The sequence below is a fragment of the Chiloscyllium plagiosum genome, unplaced genomic scaffold (genome assembly GCF_037043375.1).
Source record: "Chiloscyllium plagiosum isolate Xiang-an unplaced genomic scaffold, Cpla_swu_hap1 HiC_scaffold_2, whole genome shotgun sequence".
In the NCBI taxonomy this organism is placed as follows: Eukaryota; Metazoa; Chordata; class Chondrichthyes; order Orectolobiformes; family Hemiscylliidae; genus Chiloscyllium; species Chiloscyllium plagiosum.
Window position 1 is genome coordinate 32,689,397 of NW_028270140.1, and position 27,005 is coordinate 32,716,401.

Genomic DNA, 27,005 nt, shown 5'->3' on the forward strand with positions numbered 1-27,005 from the left:
AAGATTGGGTTTGTTCTGAGCCATGTTTAATATTTTTACTCAGATTTTCAATTGGCTATAAATGTACTTTGCCAACTTCATCCGGATTGTTAGGTCATTTCACCAATGCCAACTTGTCCAAAAATCTTTTATTATGCATTAGATTTCTGTAAAACCACTAATAAATGCACAGCTTTGTACCTCACAACACACAGTTGTTTTAAGATATATTCAGAGTTTTACTTCTGTTTTTTATTGCTCTCCAACACTTCTCATCTTCTTCAGGAGTGTAAATTTAGGAAACATTTCTTCACACGGACTGTCCTTGAGGTCATGCCCACAACAAGCGATTGATGCTAGTTTAATGAATCATTTTGAAGCTGAGGCAGATACATCTTTCTTAATAAGAATATGGAGCCAAAGCAGATCAGGGATGGAGTATGGGTATGGATCAGCATTAAAATCAGTGAATGAAGAACAATCTGGAAGGGCTGAGTGGCCTTTGTGTTTGTATATTTCAGTGAACGGAGCTCAATATTATTGATCCTCCACTTGGAACAAAAAATAGTCTTAGCTCTTAGCTGTCTTCAGACATGTAAAGTGACTACTGTCATCTTTAAACGTGACATTCAAACAGAAGGTGTCAAAACATATCTGAGAATTGGATGGCAATTTCTCAAAAATCACAAGAATAAACACACTTGGATATTATTGATAGATTATATATGATTTTATATAAACCATTCTCTCCCAGTTTAGCCCAACTTACAGTAGATGACACTAGCTCTTATAGCTTGAAAATTTAGCAAACTCTCACAATCTGGAGATTCTGAAAATTAATCTCTCCCACTCTGGAAATTCTACATAACTAAGACGGATTGTCCTCTAGGATGAAGCCATTATTCTGAATTGAAAACATTGTTCTTCTGTCCTGAACTCAAACAAAACTCCCCAGATCATTTGTTTCTTTTCTACATGTCCTAAACTCAGTAGCATAAACACTTCATTAATTAATACCATACTATCTGACTGGGACCTCACTAAGCCAATTGCTTTCTTGGAAATGAATGCATTTAAATCTCTTTTAAAAATGATGTTGTGACTGCTTTAAAACATAATGTTACATTCACAGAACTAAGTGTATTTTGAAAATCCAAATTCCCAGCTGATGATGGTATATATTTTATACAACTTTATCACAATGCTCCAATCTGATTTTAACTCATAGCTGTTTTAGCACACAACACCGGATGTAACTTCCTTGCTCTTCTTCAAAATACTCCCATGGAATTTTTCCCATCCATCCAAAAAATTCAAACACAGTCTCAGATGAACATCTCATCTGACATTGCTGTTCGCGAAGGAGTTCCAGAATTTTGAGCCAATGACACTGAAAGATCGTGATACAGTTCCAAGTCAGGACGGTGAGTGCCTTGGTGGGGAACTTGTAAAGTGATGGTGTTCCCATGTATCTGTTGCCCTTGCCCTTCTCCAGGCTGGTAGTCATGGCTTTGAAAGGTGCTGTCTAAGCTGTGGCGTTGGGGAGGAAGTGAATATTGAAGGTGTTAGATGCGGTGTCAATCAAGCAAATGCTGTGTTTTAGGAGGTTTCAAGCTTTCTGTGTATTGCCGGAACTACACTCATCCAGGAAGATGGAGGGTATTCTATCACATTCATGACGTGTGCTTTTCAGATGGTTGTAGGTTTTGAAGATCAGCAAGTGAGTTACTTGTTGCAGAATTCCCAGCCTCTGACCTGCTCTTGTAGTCATGGCATTTATATGGATCGTCCAGTTCAGTCTCTGGTCTATGATAGCTCCCAGGTTGATAACAATGGGTGATTCAGTGATGATAATGTCATTGAACGCCAAGGGCGATGGTTTAATTCACTCTTTTTGGAGATGGTACAAATACTACTAGCTACTTATTGCCACTGATTGGATGTTGTCCAGGTCTTCTAGCATTTGGTCACATACTGTTTCTGTGCCTGAGGAATTGTGAGTGGGGCTGAACATTATGCAATCAATAGTAAATATCCCAACTTCTCACGTTCTGATAGATGGAAGGATAAAGTAGCTGAAGATGGTTGGGTCGAGGACATTATCCTGAGGAACTCCTGCCGAGATGTCCTGGAGCTGAGATGACTAACCTTCAACAACCATGACCATCTGCCTGTGTGTCAGGTATGACTCCAACAAGTTGGTGTTTTTCTCAGTCAGCATTTGATCTTACTCGTGAGACTTAAATTGTAGACAGTGGCTGGAACACTCTGATGAAGTGAATAGATACATTATGAATATCGAAATACTTTCTGCATGTGTTCCTGAGCCCATCTTGATCTTCTGATGATTGAAATTCTGTATCCTCACAACCAATCTAACTCTTACAGAGAACCCAATAAAGAAATATCCTCAACAGCACCTCAAAGTTTATTCAGCTGGTCTGAAATGGTCTAGAGAAAGATAATATTTGTTTTTGTATGGTCGGGGCCTTTAATGATCTCAGGGGGTCCCAATGCATTCTACAGTCAATTAAAATGTCAGGGAATAGGGTAGAGAAATGGGTCTGGGTGGGATACTCTTCAGAGTGTGGACTTGTTGGGCTGAATGGCCTGTTTCCATACTGTGGGGACTTAATGATTCTATGAAGTACTTTGAAGTCTAATCACTGTTGTAATGTAACATTTTCACACAGCAAGATTCCTTATACAGCATGATTTGGGGAGAACAGTTTAGGGTTTGATGGCAAATAATTATCTTCCAAAAGAAGCTACAGGGATGAGAGCCACATTTCAGCCAGAATCTAATTTGTGATTGGTGCCTGGATGTGATCATGATGGCAAGTCTTATTGGTAGAGATCTTTTACTTTATTCAGCTAAAGTCTCACTCTAGATGTGCTCTAATTTGACCTGCTGCTGTCTGAGGGAGGCCACAATCATCTGGAGTAATGCTGAGAGTCACAGCCAGGTACACCACAGTAACACTGAAGGAGTGCAAGGTGTGGGCAGCAGCTAGTAGTGCCTGAAATCCACTTACAATCAATGGTTAGCCTTATCCTCTACTAAGGGAAGGGATCAGGAAAATCCAAACAAAGAACACTCATTGCTTCCTCAGGTTCATGCTGAAACTTTATAACCCAACAATATGCACTTCTAGATGTTGATTACATAGGGACATAGGAATAGGAGTCAAGAGTGTGATGCTGGAAAAGCACAGCAGGTCAGGCAGCGTCCAAAGAGCAGGAGAATCGATGTTTCAGGCAAAAACCCTTCATAAGGAATGACCTCATTCCTGATGAACGGCTTTTGCCTGAAACGTTGACTCTCCTGTTCCTCAGATGCTACCTGACCTACTGTGCTTTTCCAGCACCACACTCTCGACTCTAATCTCCAGCATCTGCAATCCTCACTTTCACATAGGAATAGAAGGCCATTCAGCCCATTAAGTTGGTTCTGTCATTTAATACAATCATGGCTGAGTGAATATTTTAATATCTTTTACCCACACTATCCCCATATCCTTTATATCATTGATAATCAAAAATGTATAACCTACTTTAAGTATACTCAAAGACTGAATTTCCTCGGCGCTCTGGGAGTATAGAATTCCAAAGATTCATGACCCTCTGAGTTAAAATAAAATCTCCTGCACTCAGTTGTTAATGACATCCTCCTTACATCACTTGGTTTTAGACATCCCAATCAGGGGAAATACCGTATCTGCATCTACCCTGTCTAGTCTTTTAAGTATTTTGTAAGTTTCATGGGGTTCATCTTTCATTCTTTGAAACTTTAGAGAATACAAACCCTTATCTTCTATGGCAATAATATATTTCCTGTGAAAAGGAGACCAAAACTGTACAAGGTACTCCAGGTCTAAGCATGTTTCTGTACAAATGAAGCAAGATTTCACTACTACTGTACTTAGGTCCTCTCTTGATGATAGCTAACATTCCAAAGGCCTTCTCAATAGCTTTCTGAATGTTAGCCTTCAGTGATTTATTGACTGTGATACGCAAGTCCCTTTGCATATTTACCTTTTCCAACCTCTAATCACCTAAGGAATACTTTGGACACCTGAACTTCCTACCAAAGTGCATAACTTCAATTTTCTTTGCATTATATTCCAATACTGAAATATCCCAAATCCCTTCACAGGAGTATTAAAGTAAATTGATACTTGGACCAAAATCTTGATCAGAAAGGATTGTCTGAGAGGAGGGACGAGAGTGGACAGGAGATGTTTAGGGACAGCTTAAGATCCAGACGGCTGGAGGCATTGCCATCATAGAAGCAAACGATTAGCCAGAGCATCTGCATTTATTAGAAAGACAAGTAATCGCTGAAGACCCTGCAGAGAACCTCACCAACTCTTCTTCAGACAATGTCACTGGAACTTCACATCCATCTAAGAGGTCATGTTGGTGTCTCTAGTTGACTTCTCATGAGAATGCTGCCAAGAATAAAGAAGGCAATCTATAAGGAATACTAAAAAAGACAAGGGTTGTTTTGATTTGGAACAGAGGAGGCTGAAGAGAGATTTATTTGAGGTGTATAAAATAATGTGGGGCTTAGATAGAGTGGATTCGGAAGGACCTATTTTCCATTAGCAGTAAAGACAACAATCGGGGGCACAGATTTGGAATATTTGGCAGACTGATTAGAGATGAGTTGAGGAGAAATATTTTCATCCAGAGGGTGGGATTCTGAAACTCACTGAAAGGAAAAAACCTTCAAGGCATTCATAAAGTACTTGAAAATACACTTTAACTGCCCTAACCTACAGACCAAAAGCTAGAAAGTGGGATTAGGGCCTTTTGAAGTCAGTGCAAACACAATGAACGAAAATGATCTTCTGAGTTTTACATTTTCTGTTTTGATGCTTCTACTTCTGAGAATATTCAACAGCATTCCCTCAGTACTCAATTAAAACATTTACTAGTTAACTGAACAGATGGAAGCTGTGTATATCTTTTCTTTCAATACCATGGGGATGAATAAAAAAAAACAACTGGGATATCTTTGTGATTTTTAAATGGAAGATCATACTGCTGGTAAGGGTTTTGAACTTATCTAGACTGTGATCTCCTTTGTTATGTTTATCCAGCCTCCCCTTAACTGCATCGATGCTAGTCACTTCAGTTACTCCCTGTCATCATGTTCTCCACATTTTCACCAATCTGCGGGTGAAATCGCCAAATTTATGGGCAATTCCCAAATCTGTGATCAATTCCCAAAATTGCCTACCAGATTTATTAGTGACTGTCTTATTTTGATGTCCTCTAGTTTCGGATTTCTCTCAGGTGGAAATTTCTTCTTCATGTCTACTGGAAGCAAGCTCTTTACAATCTTCAATACTTTGATCAGGTCACCGCTCTTCCTCCTCTTTTGTGGAGGAAAATACCCCAGCCTTTCATTCTTTAACTTTAAAGTTGCATACTCTAAACTTCCGGCATCATTCTTGCAATTATGTTTTGTACCTTATCCAGTTAAAATAACAGAAAAGTTAAGAGAAGAAAATGACTTGGTAAAATATTTTTTTTTTAAACAGTGTCCTTCTACACTGAGCAAAAGTACAGAGAGTGGGTGAGCGAGGAATTCCTTCAGATAACTGCTATTCTTTATTAATAAACGTACAAGCACCATATGTCAGGCAATCTTATCCCTGCCTTTTAAATTATTTTTGTTGTACCTTCCTGTCTGGTTTCTGCAATAAACACTTTAAACAGACCGGGCCAGCCTATAACAGGAGCTAACACTAGAGATGAAGCAGATAAAATGTGAGATTACCCAATCTATCCATGTTCTATTATTGGTGCAGAACATCTTTGAAAAGACTTACTGCACAAATGGAAGAATTTTTTTTTCCTCCAGATTTAAACGTTGAAGTTGGGTATGCAGGTATACAGGGAGAAGGGTGCTAAGTATACCGAACTTGTCAATGCCCCATGATCACGCACTGGCCATTGCTCACTGTCCTGTTACCAATCGAACAGATTAATACCTTGTACCAGTTAACAGTGAAGTGAAGCACTAATTAACACAGGCTTAATGAAGGGCTTAATCTGTATTACTTTAAATCCCACAAGAATCTTGACAGGAATTCTTACCGAAACAAAGTTAAAGTAATAAGCAACAAGTCATGTTGCAAATACCCGCTGTGACATTACAGGAATGCGCTGTGTAATTAAATTCCTTTAGCATTTCAGACCGTGGAGGCTTAAGACTTATCAACAGTCTTTCCGGACAAATGAATTTCCTTTTGTGTGTATTAAACAAGCTTTTTTTTTAAAAAAAAACACTGTTCCTTTTGTTTCAAGTTATTCCATTTGAAATCTGTTCTAATCTGTTCTGAACAAGTTGGACCACTTTTCTCTCGAAAAGAGACAGCCAAGCGATGACATGATTGCGGTCTGTTAATCAACGAAGAGGCTGTGTTGAGATATTTTCACTCATGGGGGTGTCCAGAATTAGGGGGCATTGATATAAGTTAGCAAGAAGGGACTGGGAAAGAAGTGGTTCTATTCCCGTATCTGGGCTCTATATACACACCACCGGTTTAACCCTCTCCCTCACATCCTTTGGGTGTGCAGAATTGTAAACAGTTACATTCACATAGATTTAGAAAAACTTTCGGGGTTTTGTACTCCATGCCTCTTGTTATACCTCACTGTGCACTGTAAATGAAGACCCGCTATCCCCAGAGTCATTTAGAGTTCACACTTATCAAAGATCCTTGACTTATTAATTAAAAGTCACACCTGAAGGAAAAAAATAAACTAATTTTCATCAAATGGCTTCTAATACAGCAAACAGAGAGAGCTTCTGGGTAGGTGTAGACTTGGTGATTTCTCTCTATCTTGTTCATAGTCCCAAGCCAATTAGCTACCTAGCAACCAACCACATAATTATTGGCTCACAGAAGGCCTTTGACATTAGTCACTAATCCACAGATCCATCAGCTGCTTGTTACTGAAATCTCCATTTGTACACACGCATGGTTCCAGCTCCTTTGCACATTCTCCTGTTACTGCTGGATCCAGCAGCAGGGTAAACAATACCTACAATGAGTGTAAATATATTTGCTTTCAAAAACATGCCACACTCCTTCAGCAATCCTTAGTTTTTAAAACAGTTCATTTTCAATTTCAGTCCATAAATAAAAATACTGAAAATGTTTTAAAAAGCACTGTCTTTACGTTCTATTTATACAGCCCATCAAAAGCACAGGTTTTAGAATTATGCAATAGCTTTGTCAGACAATTACAGATAAATTGGTTATTCATATTATTCATTCGGCTTTGTCTCTTTGGCTGTGTAGCAAAAAGACATTTGGTCTAGTGCACAAATCAATATGTGGCATATAAATTTCAGTGCTGCTGCGATGCTAGGTTTGCAAGTCGTATGTCCTGAAGGCTGGTGGATTGTATCAAACAGCATTATCCTTTTAGCTGTTTGTAAGAGGCAATATACTGATTGTACATGATTAGCATGTGATTACAAAACTTAGAACACAGTCTCCAACATAAATGTGTTTTCACCATCAGACAACATTTGCTAAATAATCCTCACTGGGCAAAGAATTATACTAACAATCAGTTTATGATTATCAGTCAGGTTCATAGAGTGATCAACATGTAGATACTGAATATATCAATTCACAGGGGCCCTATTCTTTCCAGGCAGAAAGGTCTGTGCACACACTGCACATGGTTCAGTTTAACAAAATAGGGAATACCATTCTTTGGTTCATTTCTCAGGACAATGTCTTAAACAATGAGAGTTCATACAGTCATACAGCACAGACTCTTCAGTCCAACCAGTCCATGCCATACATAATCCTAAACTAAACTAGGCCCTCCTGCCTGCTCCTGGCCCACATCCTCCAAACTTTTCCTATTCATGTATCCATCTAAATGTCTTTTAAATATTCTAATTGTACCTGCATTCGCCTCTTCCTCAGGAAGGTCTTTTCACACTTGAACTTCCTTCTGTGTAAAACCTTTGCTTATCTTCTTTTAAATCTCTCTCTTCTCACCTTAAAATGTGCCTTGAGTCTTGAAACTCCCCATCTTCAACACTCTCCTATCATATAGTATAAAGACTGTTTCCCTTTACTTTGATATTTCTTGCAAACTGTCCTGATGAGTGCAAGGTGAAAAGCTTCAACAAAATGTGCCTTTTTTGCAGTAATACTCAAGTTCTGCACTATACTATCAAAGAACTAAAGTTAATTATGTTACAGTCACAACTTCTTAGATGATACATCTTTTCAGAAATTAATCCAATGTCCCCCTGTTCTCTCAGGTGAATGTAAAGAATCCTATAGCCACTATTTCAATTAATGAAATTAGTTATTTAATCATTAAGTACTTACTAAATATTTATTATTATTAAATATTATGAAATATTTATCCTTCAGCAATATCACCATTCTGTCATTCAACTCTTTATGTCTCTTCTGTCACTGAGTTAAATCATTGCTGGCCTGTATCTCAACATTATTACTGGAATCTACCCAGTACCTTAACAATGCGAACATTGGTGAGTCTGTTGGGAAAGTATGGAAAGATTGGAAAAATGAGATTCTCAAATGTAAAGAAGAAAAATCCCATTCGGCCACCAAGTTTTGAATGGCAAGATGAGAATCTCGCTAGTGAGCAGCAAGAAGCCTTTGTGCATGCATTAGTGTGTCATTATTACCAGTTCCTATTGTCCGAGGCACAGGATAGAAACTAGATAGTAAAAATTCCCAACGTGAAAGTCAGATCGCTCCAGCTCATTTCTTGTTCCTTCAGTCTCTGATCTTAGTCAGAAGTTCCCAAAATCTCAGGGCACAATGCATGGCATTCCCCTGTCCACAATGGCACCTAACCAGCCTCACCACAACCGGGTGGCACATCTACCTCACTTACAATTCTACGGGTCCATGCTGCACTCTGGATTGCATCAGCATCTATAGTTGTAATACTGCTGCAGGTCACTTTATGCACAGGGACACAGACACCTATCTCATGGATCGAAGCAGGCTGCATCTCAGGACTCTTCCCATGCTCTCTTAGCACTTACTCACTTTGCGCCTAATGCCATTCACAGCACCTCTGCCTTGCCTTTTTGTGCTTTGTATAGTTGGCCTGAGCTTAAGGCCTCACAGTACTTTTATGCTACTTTGCTGTTTAGTGCAGGCACAAAACCCAGCAGCTTGCCACGGTTATCAGCAGTGAACAGTCAAGGGGGGGCGGTCAACATGCTGTCTTTAATTGGTCTTTTGTGGATACTATAGGGGTTTGTGGGAGATCCTCATTATTGCTGCCACATGTAAAAATTCCTATGGTATGAGCATCAAAAAGCTTGAGCAACAGACATCTAAATCTGTGTAACGATGAGTAATGTCAATGTAGAGTCAGCCCACTGATCTCCTTGTTGGGCTCCTGCACTTTCCATTGTTTTGGAGAACATTATTCAAATGGTATTGGAGTGTGCTGTGACTGCTTCATTATCGTTTTCCTGAGACGCTATTTTATTTTGATATTACCCACATCTGATCACTAGAACTATTGTCAATGGATCCAGGTACAGAAGCTGGGGTCATCTGTGTTGCTACTGCACTAAGGTCTGTTTCATAACTAGATGAAGATGCAAACTCAGGACCAGCATCAATCTCCAGCTGGTTATATTAAAATTATTCATGATATGAGGGCATCGCTGGCTACAACAGCATTTATTGCCTATCCCTAATAGCCCAGAGAGCAGTTAAGAGTCAGCACACTGCAGGGTGTCTGGAGTCACATGTAGGCCAGACTCAGGTAAGGACATAACTGAACCTGAAGGGTTTTTCAGACAATTGTTTTATGGAATTAGGAATCATTAGACTCCTAATTCCAAACTTTTTTAAAAAATCTAATTTAAATTCCACCATCTACCGTGGTGGGATTCGAACCTGGGTCACCACAACATTAACTGAGTCTCTAGATTACCAGTCCAACAATAATACCATTAGTTTGTTGCCTCCCATATCTGGAGCTGCCCCCTATTGCAGAGCTTCCAGCCGTAGGTACTCTTGTGACATAGGAAGCTCATCTTCCACGCAATGCCATACAGGTGAGAGGAGCAATGGCTCTATATTCTGCCCTGAGGTGAAGGTCAGAACACCATGTCATGACGGTCAGCATATTTGCAATACAATGCCTCCTTCCACTGGAGGTAACAGGTTTTGAGTGAGCAGGAGGCAACAGACAGAGGACTGTGGTACTCACCCTTGTGCAGCACAAAAGGTCATTGTGGCACTGACGGTCATTTCTCCAGACCATGACCCTGGTTAGAGACAAAAAAAATCTGCAGATGCTGGAATCCAAGATAGACAAGCAGGAAGCTGGAAGAACACAGCAAGCCAGGCAGCATCAGGAGATGGAGAAGACCCCAGATTGACAGGGTCTGATGTTATGGTCTCAAAGAAGAGAGGACAATGCTTCACTGCATCAGCCATCAGAACTGCTAGGTCCCTGTCAGGAAAGCATGGAGATAACTTGCTTCTGTCCACTATCTCCAGAGCAATTCACAGGAACCATTCAAGGATGCTGAAGACTGATGGCCCTTGACCTGCTGCATAACTACATTTTAAAAATGGTGCTGATGCTGAAGTCCCAGCAGTGATTAGTGGTGAGAGGGAAAGACAAGGTGACATTCGTTTGCAGCTAATTAAGTGAGTTGCAGAGTAGAGTGTGAGAAATCGCACTATGGCTGATGGAGAGAAACCTTCCAAGAAACCTGCCAGCATTGATACAAAGCTGATGTTTGGTACGATTCAGCCCCCTTTAACCAGTCTCAGCTCATGTCCCGATATACCCTTCACAAAAATATTTTACTGGTGACAGAGGTCGTTTTTATTTATTCTGATTAAATTTAAGAAGGAACTTACTTTATCACTTTAATAATTTAATTATTAAAAATAATACTTTAATACATCTCATTTTGTTCAAAATTCTAAAGCATAAGTTATTCTGACATGACTGAAAGGGGTAATTCTACACTTCCTGTACAATTTCAGTGGACTAAGATAAAAGTGATTTAGAGTACAAATATATGAAAACAATTACAAATCACTGGTTAGGCCATTTGTTGTTTTAGAAAAGTTTTTTCAATGGGTCACTTCTAGATCATTTGCCAACCATTTCAAATTTGTTCCCTTTAATTATCAATTCTTCAGCAAGTGGCAAAATCTTTCATGATTTGAAACTCCTTCTCTGATTTAAGGAGAACAACCTAGCTTTTCCAGTCTATCCATGCAACTGCAATAATCTTAGTTCTGGCTTAAAAACAAAGCTCACGAGAAGTTAGGATGTCTGGTCGGCATGGACAAGTTGGACCAAAGAGTCTGTTTCCATGCTAACATCTCTATGACTCTAAGGTAAGAAAACCTATCAGGTATGTTTTGACCATTTCTGAGCACCATACTTTAGGAAGAATATCAGCGTCATAGAAAGAACACCAAGGAGAGATCCCTAGAACATTATTAGGGATGAGATCTTTCTAAGATCTTGATATTCATCCTAAAGCAGTTGTTTAACATTGCACCATATAAAGTTACTCTTTCAAGGCAAGTGAGGCTGTTCAATTATCATTATAAAGTTAATGTATCAACAAAAATGCAGTTACACCTCATTCAACCTGATGTAGCTTTCCTTAGCATTTTTATAGAAAGACTAACAGAAAGGTTAATAAATTTAGTGATTTCTGATTGACAGCAGGTTTGGGTGTACCTCAGCAGTGTGTCCTGTAGAGATGCATAAAACTACAGGAAACAAGTTCTGAATTTCTGTGTTTGTCCGTATTTATGTGGGAGTGAATGTTGATCATTTCATTGTCATCACCGCTTTCGAATTTGGCTCAACTTTTTCTGCAACCAAGTTTCAAACTGTAAAGAGCCCTCTACATTGTGTCACCTTTAAGATAACGAACTTTCACCAAAATGGTTCCCACCTACCAATCCAAATAAGTGCTATTGAGTGGGTGTAGATCATCCACCGACAGCACAGGTGTGTTATTTGTCAGTAATTACAAGATTCAAGGTCACATTGTACACACCAGAAAATAAACCAAAGTTTCCTTGAAAGTTCACCTGTCTGGACAGTGAAATTACAAAATACTCATCTTCCTTTTTGCAAACATTAGAGTTATTCCTTCAGAACATGATGCAATCAGGAGAGTGTGATTAGTATGTGGTGATTCATGAGCTCTCTTATAAAGCAAGCAAATAGGCAACAAAACAAAAGGATATTTGATTGAATTCAAAGCCTTTCTTTCCCTGAGGAATTTGGTCATTGTGACCCAGTTTGCCAAAATTTTAATGCTACTATATCTACTAAAAAATTCAATATCCCCATGCACAAACAAAAACCGACTAATTTGAATGCATTGCTTCATTTTCAACATATTTGGCTGTGTGATTTGTTTGGAATATCAAACTTCAATTTGCATAGTTTAATGACTAAAAGCACCCCATTGTCACTTGGCTCAAAGTGTAACAATCTCACCTGTGACTCAATAGGTTATGGCTTCAAATTCCCCTTAGAAACCTGAGCACAAGATCCCAATCTGACACTCCCAGTGCAGCACTGAAAGACTGCTGCTTTGGCTGAGGCGCTTTCTTTCAGATGAGACAGTAAACTGAAACCCTGAAGATCAAACCAGACTATTACAAAGAAAAGCAGTGGAGTTCTCTCTGAATCCTAGTCCAATATTTAAATTTTAACTACCATCACTTCAAACAGGTTATCTAGTCATTAAAACATTGCTGTTTATGACTGCTGGATCTGCAGGTATTTTGTCTAATATATAATATTTTGTCTAATTCTGGTTGCCACACTTTAGAGAAAATGTCAAAGCCTTTGAGAGGCAGTAGTTGAGATTTATTAGAATGGGATCAGGGTTAAAAGACTTTGGTTATGTGAAGAGATAAGAGAGGCTGCAGATGTTAATTTATGAGCAGAGAAGATTTAATGGATAGATGTGTTCAAAATTATGAGAAGTTTTTTTGGAGCGCAGGAATCAAGGGGTACAAATTTAAGATAATTTGCAAAATAAATCTTGCAGATTTTTTAAGCACAAGATGTTTTAAGGTCTGGAATCCATTGACTGAAAAGGCCTAGTGAAAGGAAATTCAATTTAGCAAACTTGGATAAAGATTTGATCGAAAAAAATATATTGCATGTCTATGGGGAAAGAGCAGGATGGTGTGGGATTAATTGAATAAATCTTCCAAAGATCCAGACCAAGCACAATGGGGCAAACAGATTCTTTCAGTGCTGCAATTCTCTCTGGTTTTCTCATGTCCAACCCATAACTTGAACCACAACTTCTTGCCTCAAAGCCATGATAATAATGATTGAACTGAACTGCTTTTTGGCTTCTCATAAGCTCAGGGCTGCTTTTGGCTGTGTTGGGATCTAAGATAGGGAATGGCAGAGATTTAGGAACATGAAATGCAGCTCAAATTGGGATTAGTGTAAGTGCATGTTTTAGGAAAATTTCAAAAGCAATAACTTAAAGTTGTGTTGCCACTGGTTAAACTATCCTGAGAAAATATCTGTGATGCTTCAAGGAAATTATTTCTTGTTTACATATAGTTTATGGAGTAGAAACAGGTCATTCAGACCAACTGGTCTATCGCCATCATCATCACACACAAGGAAGATTCTCTTTCACTCTAGGCGTGAGTCCATAGGTGGCTGCGCAGACCAATAAAGCTACTGCAGGCTCTGTTACACTGGGTGCAGGTGGTTTCAACTGGTCTATGCTCTACATGGATCTCCTCCTCCTCTTCATCTTCATCTCAACATGTTCCTGATCAAAAATGTGCCAGTTAGGTGGACAGGCCATGGTAAATCTAGGGTTATGAGGAGGGGGTGGGTCTGTATCGGATGCTCTTTGGAGGGTCGGCGTAGACTCGATGGGCTGAATTGCCTCTTTCCACTCTGTAGGAATTCCATGATTCTAATTCTATAATTCTTGCCCCCTCTCATTTGTACATTTAGCTTCCCCTTAAATGAATTTAAACTATTCACCTCAATCACTCTTTATGTTGGTATATTTCATCATCTCTCTGGGTAAAGAGGTTTCTCCTGAAGTCTCTGGGGGAGGTGATGGCCTACTGGCATTATTGCTGGACTGTTAATCTAGAGACTCAGGTAACATACTGGGGTCCTAGGTTCAAATCCTACCATAGCAGATGGTGGAATTGGAACTCAATTTAAAAAGAAAATCTGGAATTAAGAGTCTAATGATGACTATGGGTCCATTGCCAATTGTTGGAAAAACTCATCTGGTTCACTAATGTCCTTGAGGGAAGGAAACTGTCATCCTTACCTGGTCTGGCCTACATATGACTCCAGACCCACAGGAGCATAGGTAACTCTTAATAATAAATGCTGGTCTAGCCAGCAACACCTGCATCCCATGACTAAATTTTAAAAAGTCCCCATTGAATTTATTAGTGACTGTCTTATGTTACCCACTTTTGGACTCCCCCACAAATTGAACCATAAATTGCCTACAGTGTTTTAGCACAGATATAGGCTCTTTGACCCTGATTTATGCTCATTTTTCTACTTCATACACTCACCTCTTTTCATCTCAAGCATTCAGCATACAATTCTATTCATTTTTCCCTCTTGTGTTAAGACCAGAGCATTTTACTTCTGCTCTTTAGTGGTAAACATGGTCATTATTTTGTATGCATCACAAACACCAAATGCAATACAGACCCAGTTAATCTATTCTTGACAGTGCTGGTTACATAGAATTGAACAGAAATTTCAGCACTGAAATAGGCTATTTATTCCAACAGTTCCACACTAGTGTTTTTTTGTTTTCCCATCCCTCTTCACCTCTCCATGTCTGCAAATTCCTTTCTCCATCATGTGTTTATCTAATTGTATAGTCAATACATCTCAGTCCCTAGCTACCTCTGGTAGTGATTTCCAGATTCTCACCAGTCTCTGCATAAAGACATTTGTCCTGAATTCCCAATTGGATTTACTGATTTTGATGTCCTGTAATTTTGGTCTCCCCACAAGTAGAACCACTTTTCCTGTATCCACTCCATTAAACCCTTTTTATAATTTTAAAGACTGTCATTTGATTACTCCTCCAGCCTTCCCTTTTCTGGAACAACAGCCTGTTCAGCCTTTCCTGATAGAAACAACCTCCTTGCTCTGGTTTTGTGCTTGTAAATCAACTTTTGCACCTTCAACCCATATTTATTTTGTTACAGGGAAACTGGGATTGTCCACAGTAATTCCTACTGGTTTGGCATGTATGGATGTTCAAAAACTGACAGTGCATATCCTGAGCTTAATCATTGATTTGAAAAAATACTTGGCAGTTTGTTTACATTTCTTGAAATCAGACTTGAGGAACTAATGATGATCTAAAATGCTGCTGTTAAATTTAACTAAGAGAAAGAATATCTTTAACTGGGTGAAAACGAGCAACAATGAATAAGATCTAGGAGAAAGTGAGGACTGCAGATACTGGTGGTCAGAGTCGAGAGTGTGGTGCTGGAAAAGCACAGCCGGTCAGGCAGCATCCGAGGAGCAGGAGAATCGACATTTTGGGCATAAGCCCTTCACCAGGAATGAATAAGATCTCCAAGGCATGAGAAATGAAAAGTTGCACCTAGGATTGCTAACTTTGGCTGAATGCACCTCAGGAGGTTTGATCACATGACTGTCATTTACCAAATGCTCACCCCAACATTGGTCACTGATTACTTTTGTGTCATCCTACTGGCCTGTGAATGAACTCTTCATTACAGAACATAGTATATGGAACAGTACAGCATAGAAATAGGCCCTTTGGCCCATGATGTTGTGCTGAACATGTCACAAAATTAAACTAATCTCTTCTGCCTGTCCTTGGTCCATATCCCTCCATTCCTTGCCTATTCATGCGCTTATCTAAAAGTCCCTTAAAAGCACCCATCGTATCTGCCTCCATCTGGCAGCGTGTTTCAGACTTCCATCACTCTCTTTCTTAAAAACTTACTCCTCACATCTCCTTTGAACTTGTCCCTCTCACCTTAAATGCATGCCCCCTAGTATTAGACACTTTAACTCTGGGAAAAAGATTCTGACCATCAATCCTTTATATGCATCTCATAATTTTATAGACTGCTATCAAGTTTCCACTCAGCCTCTGTCACTCCAGAGAAAACAATGCGAATTTTCTAGCCTCTCCTTATAGCTTGTACCCTCTAATCCAGGCAGCATCCTGGTAAACCTCTTCTGCACCCTCTCCAAAGCCCTAGATCCTTCTTGTCATGGGGCGACCAGAATTGAATACAATACTCTGTGGCCTAATCGGGACTTATAAAGCTGCAACATGACATCCTGATTCTTGTACTCAATTCCCTGACCATTAAAGGCAAGTATGCCAAATGCCTGCTTTACCGCTCTATCTACTTGTGTGCCCACTTTCAGGGAGCTATGGACTTGAAACCCAAGATTGTTCTCTTACATTAATGCTGTTCAGGGTCCTGCCATTAACCGTATACCATTCCTTAACATTTGATGTCCCAAAATACAGCACCTCACACTTACCGGGATTATGTGATTGGATGATTCTTGACTGCCAAAGATATTTTTTCCCCAAACACAATATATTTACAACTAACTAATAAAACCATTGAAGGATAATTAGTCCCTTTAAATAATCCTTTGATTTTTTTTCTGGAGGTCGCTCTCAGTAGGTTGGTGGATACTCTATCAGTAAAACTTGAATCACAATTTCCTGACTCAGAGACAAGATCATGATCATTGAACCAAACTATGTATATAGCCATTTGTTTGGCTGTGTTTGGGGTCTTGAACAAGGAGCGGTGCAACACTGAGATTGTTGAACAAGGACGACAATGCAAATTCAATTTCTGGGGACTGGTAGATGATTTGTTATCACAAAGTGCTTTTTTTAAACCAATAGGTATAACCATTGGGGTTGGAGGTCAGTAATAAGACAATTTATCATTGAGCTGCCTCTGTTTTGTTATTTTTTTTTATCCTTCTTTTCTCTTATGCCAAATCTTTAACTTACCTTTAATATGTCTCTCAGCATTGTGAAACTTGAAAGGGTTCAGTAAAGATTTACAAGGATGTTGCCAGGGTTGGAGGGTTTGAGCTATACGGAGAGGCTGAATAGGCTGGGGCTGTTTTCCCTGGAGTGACAGAGGCTGAGGGGTAACTTACAGAGATTAATAAAATCATGAGGGGCATGGATAGGGTAAATAGTCAAGGTCTTTTCCCTGGGGTGGGGGAGTCCAAAACTAGAAAGCACAGGTTTCCCAGAGGGGAAAAATTTAAAAGGGACCTAAGGGCCAACATTTTCATGCAGAGGGTAGTGCGCATATGCAATAAGCAGTCAGAGGAAGTGGTGGAGGCTGGTACAATAGCATTTAAAAGGCATCTGGATGGGTGTATGAACAGCAAAGGTTGAGAGGGATATGGGCCAAGAGCTGGCACATGGGACTAGATTAGGTTAGGATATCTAGTTGGCATGGATGAGTTGGACCGAAGGGTTGTTTCCGTGCTGTACATTTCTATGACTCTCTGACATAGTATGCATTCTCTGTCTTACAAGATTACAAGGTGCCATTAAAACCCAGGTTAATGAATACACACACACACATTTTTCTCTCTCTATTTTCCTGAGTTGACTTTTCTAAACTGAATGTTGGATTTGAAACATTCTCTCACTCTGACCCCCCTGGCTCCAGGGCACCATGTTTGTAGATGGATGTTACTAAGGATCACTGCCCTCAGCAGTTTATGATGGGTGTTGAGACCTAGTTTGCAGGTCCATAATCGTTGGAATGACAAACGTGAATGCATTTAATTGGTCTACTGGACCAGAAAGTCAGTCTTTGTTCAACAATGTCACATCCAATACATAACAGTGAGAAAGAACAAGCCAAAAGCCTGGTTCCCATAAATCTTTCTAAAGGATTAAAGAGCATCAAACAACCCACTCCTTAATCACTAACGACATGAACATTTAAAATTTTAATCAGGTTAAGGGGCTGTTTTCATTACTCTCTTTCAAACCCTGCACAAGTTGGGAATTTTGAATCTGTAAAGATGCCAATTCTTGTAAATCCCATCATATTGTACATTCTGTGAAGAAAGCTACATTTTGTTGAAGTGTCACTCAGTTTGCTGTAAATGTCTTCCCTGCTGGATCACCACGAAGGAGCTAAAGTTGTGAGTTGGTCTTTTACGTTAGGAATTCTCCTAGTAAAGACAACATCAAAAAAGAAGCACAATCCTTATCACAACACTTTTTGTTTTGTTCATTCATGAGAAATTAATGTCGCTGGAATGATCAGCATTTATTGCCTGTTGTTCCCAGTTCCCCTTCAGAAGATGATGGTGGGCTACCTTCTTGAACTGCTGCAGTCCACCTGGTGTCGGTACACCAACAACGCTGTTCGGAGGAAGCTCCAGGATTTTGACTGAATGACAGTGAAGGATAACAATATAGTTTCAAGTCAGCATTCTGTGTGACTTGGAGAGGAAGTTGCAGGGGGTGGAGTTGCCATGTGCCTGTGCCAATGTTCTTCTAGGTGAATGAGATTGTTGGTTTTGAAGATACTCTCAAAGGATCCTTGGCAGGTTGCCACAGTGCGTCTTGTACACAATACACACTGCTGCTACTCTGTACATTGGTGCATGTTTGAGGTGTTGAATGGGGTGCCAATCAAGCAAATTGTGCTATTCTGGATAAGTGTCAAGCTTCTTGCATGTAATTGGAACTGCATTCATCCAGATATGTGGAAGGCACACGATGGTTTATAGTTTATGCTTTGTAAACAGTGGACAGGCTTTAGGGAGTCAAGAGTTGAGTTACCTATCATCAAATGTCATGCCTCCTACCTGCACTTATAATCACATTAATCATGTGGCTGAATCAGAATTCTGGTCACTGATAACCTATAGGATGTTGATGGTGAATTCAGAGAGGGTAATGCAGTTGAAAGTCTTGGGGTGATGCTTGGAGACAGTCAGTGTCTGGCACACTTGTGTAGCATGAAGTTTACTTTGATCAGCCCAACTCCGAATGTTGTCCTTGTCTGTGGACAATGGCAGCTTGTGTATCTGAGGAGTTCCAAATGCTATGCAAGTCATTTTGCATCGAGTGAAAATTTAGCTTGTTTAAAAAAAAAGTTTTTTTGTCATGAATCCTGCTGCTCAGAGAGTAGTTGAAAGGTAACAAATGCAGGTGAATGTCTGTTCCAGCAGAAACCATAGATATGCCAAGATAAGAAGTTGTCCAAGATTCAAGGAGGGAATCAAAAAGAGTTGCTCTGGCCTGAGGGGCATGTAAAAACTTAAAGGATCTAAAACCAGTTTCTGACCTGCCCACTTTAGATTTGAACAGAGGCAACAGTTGTGTTGACAATCAATCTACTTGTAGGAAGCAGGCAAGTCACTTAATTATAATGAGATGGAATTAACCACTCTTCAATTTAGCTCTGGTTAACCAGGTTTGGCTTCAGAGACCCTAGCAGCAAAAGGGGGTTGAAGTTTGCTGAATCCAGGAAAGAGGTGCTTTAGGTATTGGATCCTGTTTTCCTAATTCACCAAAATTATCGCTGTTGGAGACACACCCTCACTGGTCTTTATGTAACCTTCACTACCATTCCAATACCACTCCCCTAAACCAACCAATGTCCCTTCTATCCATCTTCCTGCTGAGTTGTGTTGATGCAAATTGGTGCAATGGCCTGAAAAGTGGTGCACATGTAAAAGAGTCATATTGAACACAAAATCTTAACTCTCTTTCTCCCAGCATGGAGGCTGTCTGGTATTCCAGTACCCTGTTTCACTTTCAGATCCATCACAAGCTTTGGTCTGTGATAAGTAATCAGGCATGGGCACTTGCACAAAAAGAGACCACACACTGGGAAAACATGGGCCACACAAAACAACTCCATTTTAAAGGTGACATTGCTCCCAAGCCTTATAATCACTACACTAACCCTTCTGATCTCCTCTCTTGCCTTTTCCCCTAATAGCCTCTCCATTCTCCTCCATCTTTTATCTTCACCAGCACAAAAAAGACCCTTCCAATTTACCCGCAGGTCACCTCTGTCCAAGTCAAAACCCAACGAGCAGGCCTACCTGTCTCTCATCCTAGTTGGCTATAGCTAGGAAATGGATGGTCATTGTGTCCAGCCATTAAATTTATTAAGATCTGAGGAAATCTGTTCTTTTGGATTTCCCAGCTTTCTCCCTATTTCCAACTGATCTTGCTGCCATTGGCTCTGTGACAGCCTATCAGATAGCAGCTCCAATCATGCTTTTTCTCTGAGGGTTGTTACATGCTCACTGATAGCAATCAAACAGTGTCACTTCAATTACATTTTCCCCAATAAGAAATAAATTGTGCAAGGATTATAAGAAGGTTTACAATATTAGAAAGAATTTGATTTTCTGTAATCATGAGTATGTTGTTGCAGATTCAATAGGCTGAATGGCCTTTTCTGTGCTATATGACTTGATAATTATAATTATGAGTTCTTTCTGGTACAAAGATCAAAGGATTTCTAATTGGACAAGGTAGTCTATGCACCAATGCACAATTTCAATATTGTTGAATCATTGACATAATTTGTGGAAAATTGATATCATTGTGGAACCTGCCTGCCTCTGAATATTTCAAAGGTTTTTGACAAACTTGTACAAATTGCACACAATTTCTTGGATTCTGATACATTGCAGGTTACAATTTTTTGTTTTCATTCATGGGCTATGGGAGTCACTGCTTGGGACAGCATTAATTTCCCAGAATCCAGAACCTCTCGCTGATAGTATGGAGAGCGAATCGAATTGGCTGAAGAATGGCATGGGCGATGCCAGGGACCTCTGGAGGAGGGAGAGATGGGTTGTCCACTTGGATCCTCCAGCGGAAGATTTTTGCAAATGCTTCAATCTCATTGTTTGCACCAATGAGCTGGGTTCTCCCACTATTATGGATGGGGACATTTGTGGAGCCTTCACCCCTTGTGAGTTGTTTAATTGTCCACTGTCATTCAGAACTGGAAGCGGCAGGACTGCAGGGCTTAGATCTGACCTGCTGATTGTAGAATCACCCAGTTCTGTCTATCATTTGCTGCTAATGTATTTGGCATGCCAAATAGTCCTGTGTGGTAGCTTCACCAGCCGGGCACCTTGTGTTTATGTATGCCTAGTGCTGCTCCTGGCACACTTTTCTGCACTCTTCATTGAAAATGACTTTATCCCAAATCCATGAGCTCCACGCCAAAAACTCATTAAGGCTTCTTTAACAGCACCTTCCAAACCTGTGCACTGACCCCATGGAAACATTTACAAATCACACACCATCATGGATTTGGCCACGACAATACATCACTTGGGCAAAGTGATTTACTACATCACTTGGACAAAATCTTGGACTCCTCAATTAACAGTGAGAGCTCCTTCGTCACATGAATGGCAGCTGTTCAAGAAGCTGGTTCATAAATATCTTGTTAAGGCAGCAAGGGATGGGTAATCAATGTCAATCTCACCAACAAAAGGCATGTTAAATGATGCAGGTGAATTGCTTACAATAGACTTGTACTTCCCTCAGTATAGAAGATTGAGGGATGCTGTATGTAATTCAGGGTGTTATTGGGAAGCACTTTTTCACGAAAAGGTGACTGAAAATCTCCCTACCTGAGAAACTGGACCTCAACTGATCATGTCAAGAACTGATAAACATTTGTTAACCTTGGGGATATGGAATGTTTAGGCAGGTAGATATTGTTAAAGTACTGATTAGCCATGATCCAAATGAATGAAGTACAAGCACAAAGAGTTGAATTGCTTTCTCCTGTTTTTATATTTGCATAACACCAAAACCAAAACAAAATGAAGACATGGCCTTCTAAAATGCCAATTTATAACAGTACCACAATGTATGAAGCATTGCAAGATCATTAATGTCTGAAGTGTCACACTACATCTAAGGAATAAGTCTACAGGTAAATATTCTTTCAGAATATATATATTACATTGGCATTATGGGATTTGCACGGGAAATGCTAACTAACTATTGAGTTGAAAGTCACTGGATGGAAAAAGCTTTTCTGGCAAGCTCAGGTTATTTGGTGTAGACAAGAACAAATGATGCTTAGCATTAATGTACATTAAGAGTACATTAGCTTTGATGTGCCCACCTTCGGTGTAATATTTCAAGAAACAGCTGAATTTCTCCATTTCCTACCTTCTCTCATAAAAAATGTTCAATCTCCTCAATTTAATATGTGTGCCTTTGCTAAGTTAAATGGACTGTTACAATTCTCCACTATCTTATCCAAAGACCGTTTTTCACTTGAAATTACTCAAAGCATCAAGTCCTTCAACCATAGAGGCATCTCAGCTGGACTTGACCCAGTCTTTACCAGTTGTTTCACTGTACAATTTGGGAGGGGCCCATTAGGACGGAAATCAAGAGAAAAACATTTCTGATACTTTTCTTGATCCATCCCCAACTCCGGAGCCTCCAAGTGTCGGCCAGTTTTGATTCCAACTCCATTCTAGTTGAGTCTCAATATTTCACAATTTGGACCCTTTTTGCTCTGGTAAATATTCATCAACAACCCAGAAGTTACCATTGATCAGAAACTGAACTGGACCAGCCATAAAAATATAGTGGCTACAAAAGCAGGGCAAAGGCTGGGAATTTTGCAGCAAGTAATTCACCACTTGACTCTGTAAAGTTTGTCCATCATCGACAAGCACAACTCAAGAGTGTTTTGGAATACTCGTTCTCCACGTGATTGGATGAATACAGCTTCACAACAATCAAGAATTTCTGCTAAATCAACATTCCATCCCTCACTTTAAGAAATGATTTGCTCTACCATCCATGTCCCATGGCTGCAGTGTGTGCCATCTACAAGATGCACTGCAGCAACTCATCAAGACTGCTTTGATGGGCGTTTTCCAAACAGTGACCTCTAACCATTCAGACAAACAAGCAGATGCATGCAAATACCTGCACTTGCAAGTTCCCCTCAAAGTTGCATAACACTGTGAAATTGCTGTCATTGGGTCAAAATGGTGTCCCCACATTTAGGGTGTAGGTTTGCTCGCTGAGCTGTAGGTTTGATATCCAGACATTTCATTACCTGGCTAAGTAACATCATCTGTGGTGACCTCCAAGTGAAGCGAAGCTGTTGTCTCCTGCTTTCTATTTATATCTTTCTCCTGGATGGGGTTCCTGGGGTTTGTGGTGATGTCATTTCCTGTTCGTTTTCTGAGGGGTTGATAGATGGTATCTAGATCTATGTGTTTGTTTATGGCGTTGTGGTTGGAGTGCCAGGCCTCTAGGAATTCTCTGGCATGTCTTTGCTTAGCCTGTCCCAGGATAGATGTATTGTCCCAGTCGAAATGGTGTTTTTTTTTTATCCGTGTGTAGGGCTACGAGGGAGAGAGGGTCATGTCCTTTTGTGGCTAGCTGGTGTTCGTGTATCCTGGTGGCTAACTTCTTCCTGTTTATCCTACATAGTGTTTGTGGCAGTCTTTGCATGGAATTTTGTAGATGACGTTGGTTTTGTCCATGGGTTGTACTGGGTCTTTTAAGTTTGTTAGTTTTTGTTTGAGAGTGTTGGTGGGTTTGTGTGCTACTAGGATTCCGAGGGGTCTTAGCAGTTTGGCTGTCATTTCTGAGACTTCTTTGATGTATGGTAAGGTGGTTAGGATTTCTGGCTGTGTTAGGTCTGCTTGTCGTGGTTTGTTCCTGAGGAATCTGCGCACTGTATTTTTTGAGTATCCGTTCTTTTTGAATACGTTGTATAGGTGGTTCTCCTCTGTTTTCCGAAGTTCGTCTGTGCTGCAGTGTGTGGTGGCTCGTTGGAATAGGGTTCTGATACAGCTTTGTTTGTGTGTGTTGGGATGGTTGCTGGTGTAGTTAAGTATTTGGTCAGTGTTTGTCGGTTTTCTGTATACACAGGTTTGTAGTTCTCCGTTGTCCTTTCTTTCGACTGTGACGTCCAGGAATACGAGTTTGTTGTCGGTTTCTTCCTCCTTGGTGAACTTTATGCCTGTGACGGTGTTGTTGATGATATTAAATGTCTCTTCTATCTTGTTTTGTTTTGTGATGACAAAGGTGTCATCTACGTAGCGGACCCACAGTTTTGGTTTGATGATTGGTAGGGCTGTTTGTTCTAGTCTTTGCATTACTGCTTCTGCTATGAATCCTGATAGTGGAGATCCCATGGGTGTGCCGTTGGTTTGTTTGTAGATTATATTATTGAAGGTGAAGTGGGTGGTGAGGCACAGGTCCACTAGCTTCATGATGTTTTTGTTGGTAATGTGATTGGTGGTGGTTGGGGTGTGTGTGATGGTCTCTTCTAAAAATGTGGTAAGTGTTTCCTTTGCCAGGTCGATGTTGATGGAGGTGAACAGTGCTGTTATGTCGAATGAGATCATTGTTTCGTCTTCCTCTGTTTTGGTGCTTTTGATGATTTTTAGGAATTCCTGGGTGGAGTGGATGGAGTGCTGTGACTCTTCTATTAGGTATTTCAGTCTTGTGTGTAATTCTTTGGCCAGTCTGTAAGTTGGTGTTCCAGGTAATGTTCCACCCACGAACAACCATACTTCCTGCATGAATGTTTGAAAAAAACAGGTACTGCCAAAATGTCTCCAATACAAACCGCCGATAAAAACACCTCAAGCCAGAAGTTTAACAGAACGAAACGGCCGCAGAATGCTCCGAGAACTAATCAATGATGCCCACCACAGATTCCGAAAATACAACCGGGAAAATGCCCGCCAAAAACTGTTATTCAAACAAGCAACAAATCAAGAATGGACAGACGCGGTAGAACGAGCCATAAACACCAAACAACGACAAACTCAGATAAAGAAAAATCAGGACCTGAAGAAAAAACTTGACAAACTCACAAACAAAGACAAAACCGATAACACAGGGGCATGGATAAAGAACTTATCAGACCGGACCCTATCAGACACAGAAAAAGTGGCACCAGTAAAAGGACTAAATTTCAATTCCCGAGACGCTGACAAGAAGGGTTTCCTAGCCGCATTAGAAACCACATTGAAGGACACCAAACTCACAGAAGAAACACAAGTGATCAGACAGACAGTTGCACCTACTCTGAGCCGAAAAAGGGAAGGAAACAAACTGAACACACAAGAAAAGAAAGCCCTAGAAATCCTCAAAAAAGACAAAAACATCGTTATATTACCTGCAGACAAAGGTCGGCTCACAGTCATCCTGAACAGAAGGGACTACATAGGGAAAGCCAATGCACTACTCGCAGACACCAACACCTACCAACAGGTGGCGCTAGACCCGACCCCAGAACTAGGAAACAAAATTATGTATCTCCTAAGAAAATTACACAGTTCCGGACAATTAAACAAGACGGAATTCCAGAAAATGCAACCAGACAGGACCACCACCCCCGATTCTACGGACTACCAAAAATCCATAAACCAGGAGCCCCCCTCAGACCCATAGTCTCACTACCCGGAACACCAACTTACAGACTGGCCAAAGAACTACACGCAAGACTGAAATACCTAATAGAAGAGTCACAGCACTCCATCCACTCCACCCAGGAATTCCTAAAAATCATCAAAAGCACCAAAATAGAAGAAGACGAAACAATGATCTCATTCGACGTAACAGCACTGTTCACCTCCATCAACATCGACCTGGCAAAGGAAACACTTACCACACTTTTAGAAGAGACCATCGCACACACCCCAACCACCATCAATCACATTACCAACAAAAACATCATGAAGCTAGTGGACCTGTGCCTCACCACCCACTTCACCTTCAATAATATAATCTACAAACAAACCAACGGCACACCCATGGGATCTCCGCTATCAGGATTCATAGCAGAAGCAGTAATGCAAAGGCTAGAACAAACAGCCCTACCAATCATCAAACCAAAAATCTGGGTCGGCTACGTAGATGACACCTTTGTCATCACAAAACAAAACAAGATAGAAGAGACATTTAACATCATCAACAACACCCTCACAAGCATAAAGTTCACCAAGGAGGAAGAAACCGACAACAAACTCGTATTCCTGGACGTCACAGTCGAAAGAAAGGACAACGGAGAACTACAAACCTGCGTATACAGAAAACCGACAAACACTGACCAAATACTTAACTACACCAGCAACCATCCCAACACACACAAACAAAGCTGTATCAGAACACTATTCCAACGAGCCACCACACACTGCAGCACAGATGAACTTTGGAAAACAGAGGAGAACCACCAATACAGCGTATTCAAGAAGAACGGATACTCAAAAACTACAGCCCGCAGATTCCTCAGGAACAAACCACGACAAGCAGACCTAACACAGCCAGAAATCCTAACCACCTTACCATACATCAAAGAAGTCTCAGAAATGTCAGCCAGACTACTAAGCCCCTCGGAATCCTAGTAGCCCACAAACCCACCAACACTCTCAAACAAAAACTAACAAACTTAAAAGACCCAGTACAACCCATGGACAAAACCAACGTCATCTACAAAATTCCATGCAAGGACTGCTACAAACACTACGTAGGACAAACAGGAAGAAAGTTAGCCACCAGGATACAGGAACACCAGCTAGCCACAAAAAGATACGACCCTCTCTCCCTCGTAGCCCTACACACGGATGAAAAGAACCACCATTTCGACTGGGACAATACATCTATCCTGGGACAGGCTAAGCAAAGACATGCCAGAGAATTCCTAGAGGCCTGGCACTCCAACCACAACGCCATAAACAAACACATAGATCTAGATACCATCTATCAACCCCTCAGAAAACGAACAGGAAATGACATCACCACAAACCCCAGGAACCCCATCCAGGAGAAAGATATAAATAGAAAGCAGGAGACAATAGCTTCGCTTCACTTGGGAGGTCGCCACTGATGATGTTACTTAGCCAGGTAATGAAATGTCTGGATATCAAACCTACAGCTC

At 40.4% G+C, this 27,005-nt stretch overlaps 1 protein-coding gene across 6 annotated transcripts in view; it reads right to left on the bottom strand.

Moving 5' to 3' along the window:
• Nucleotides 1-27,005, bottom strand: part of trpm3 (transient receptor potential cation channel, subfamily M, member 3) — a 576,387-nt gene that overhangs the window by 141,177 nt on the left and 408,205 nt on the right. The gene's annotated exons all lie outside the window — the stretch shown is intronic.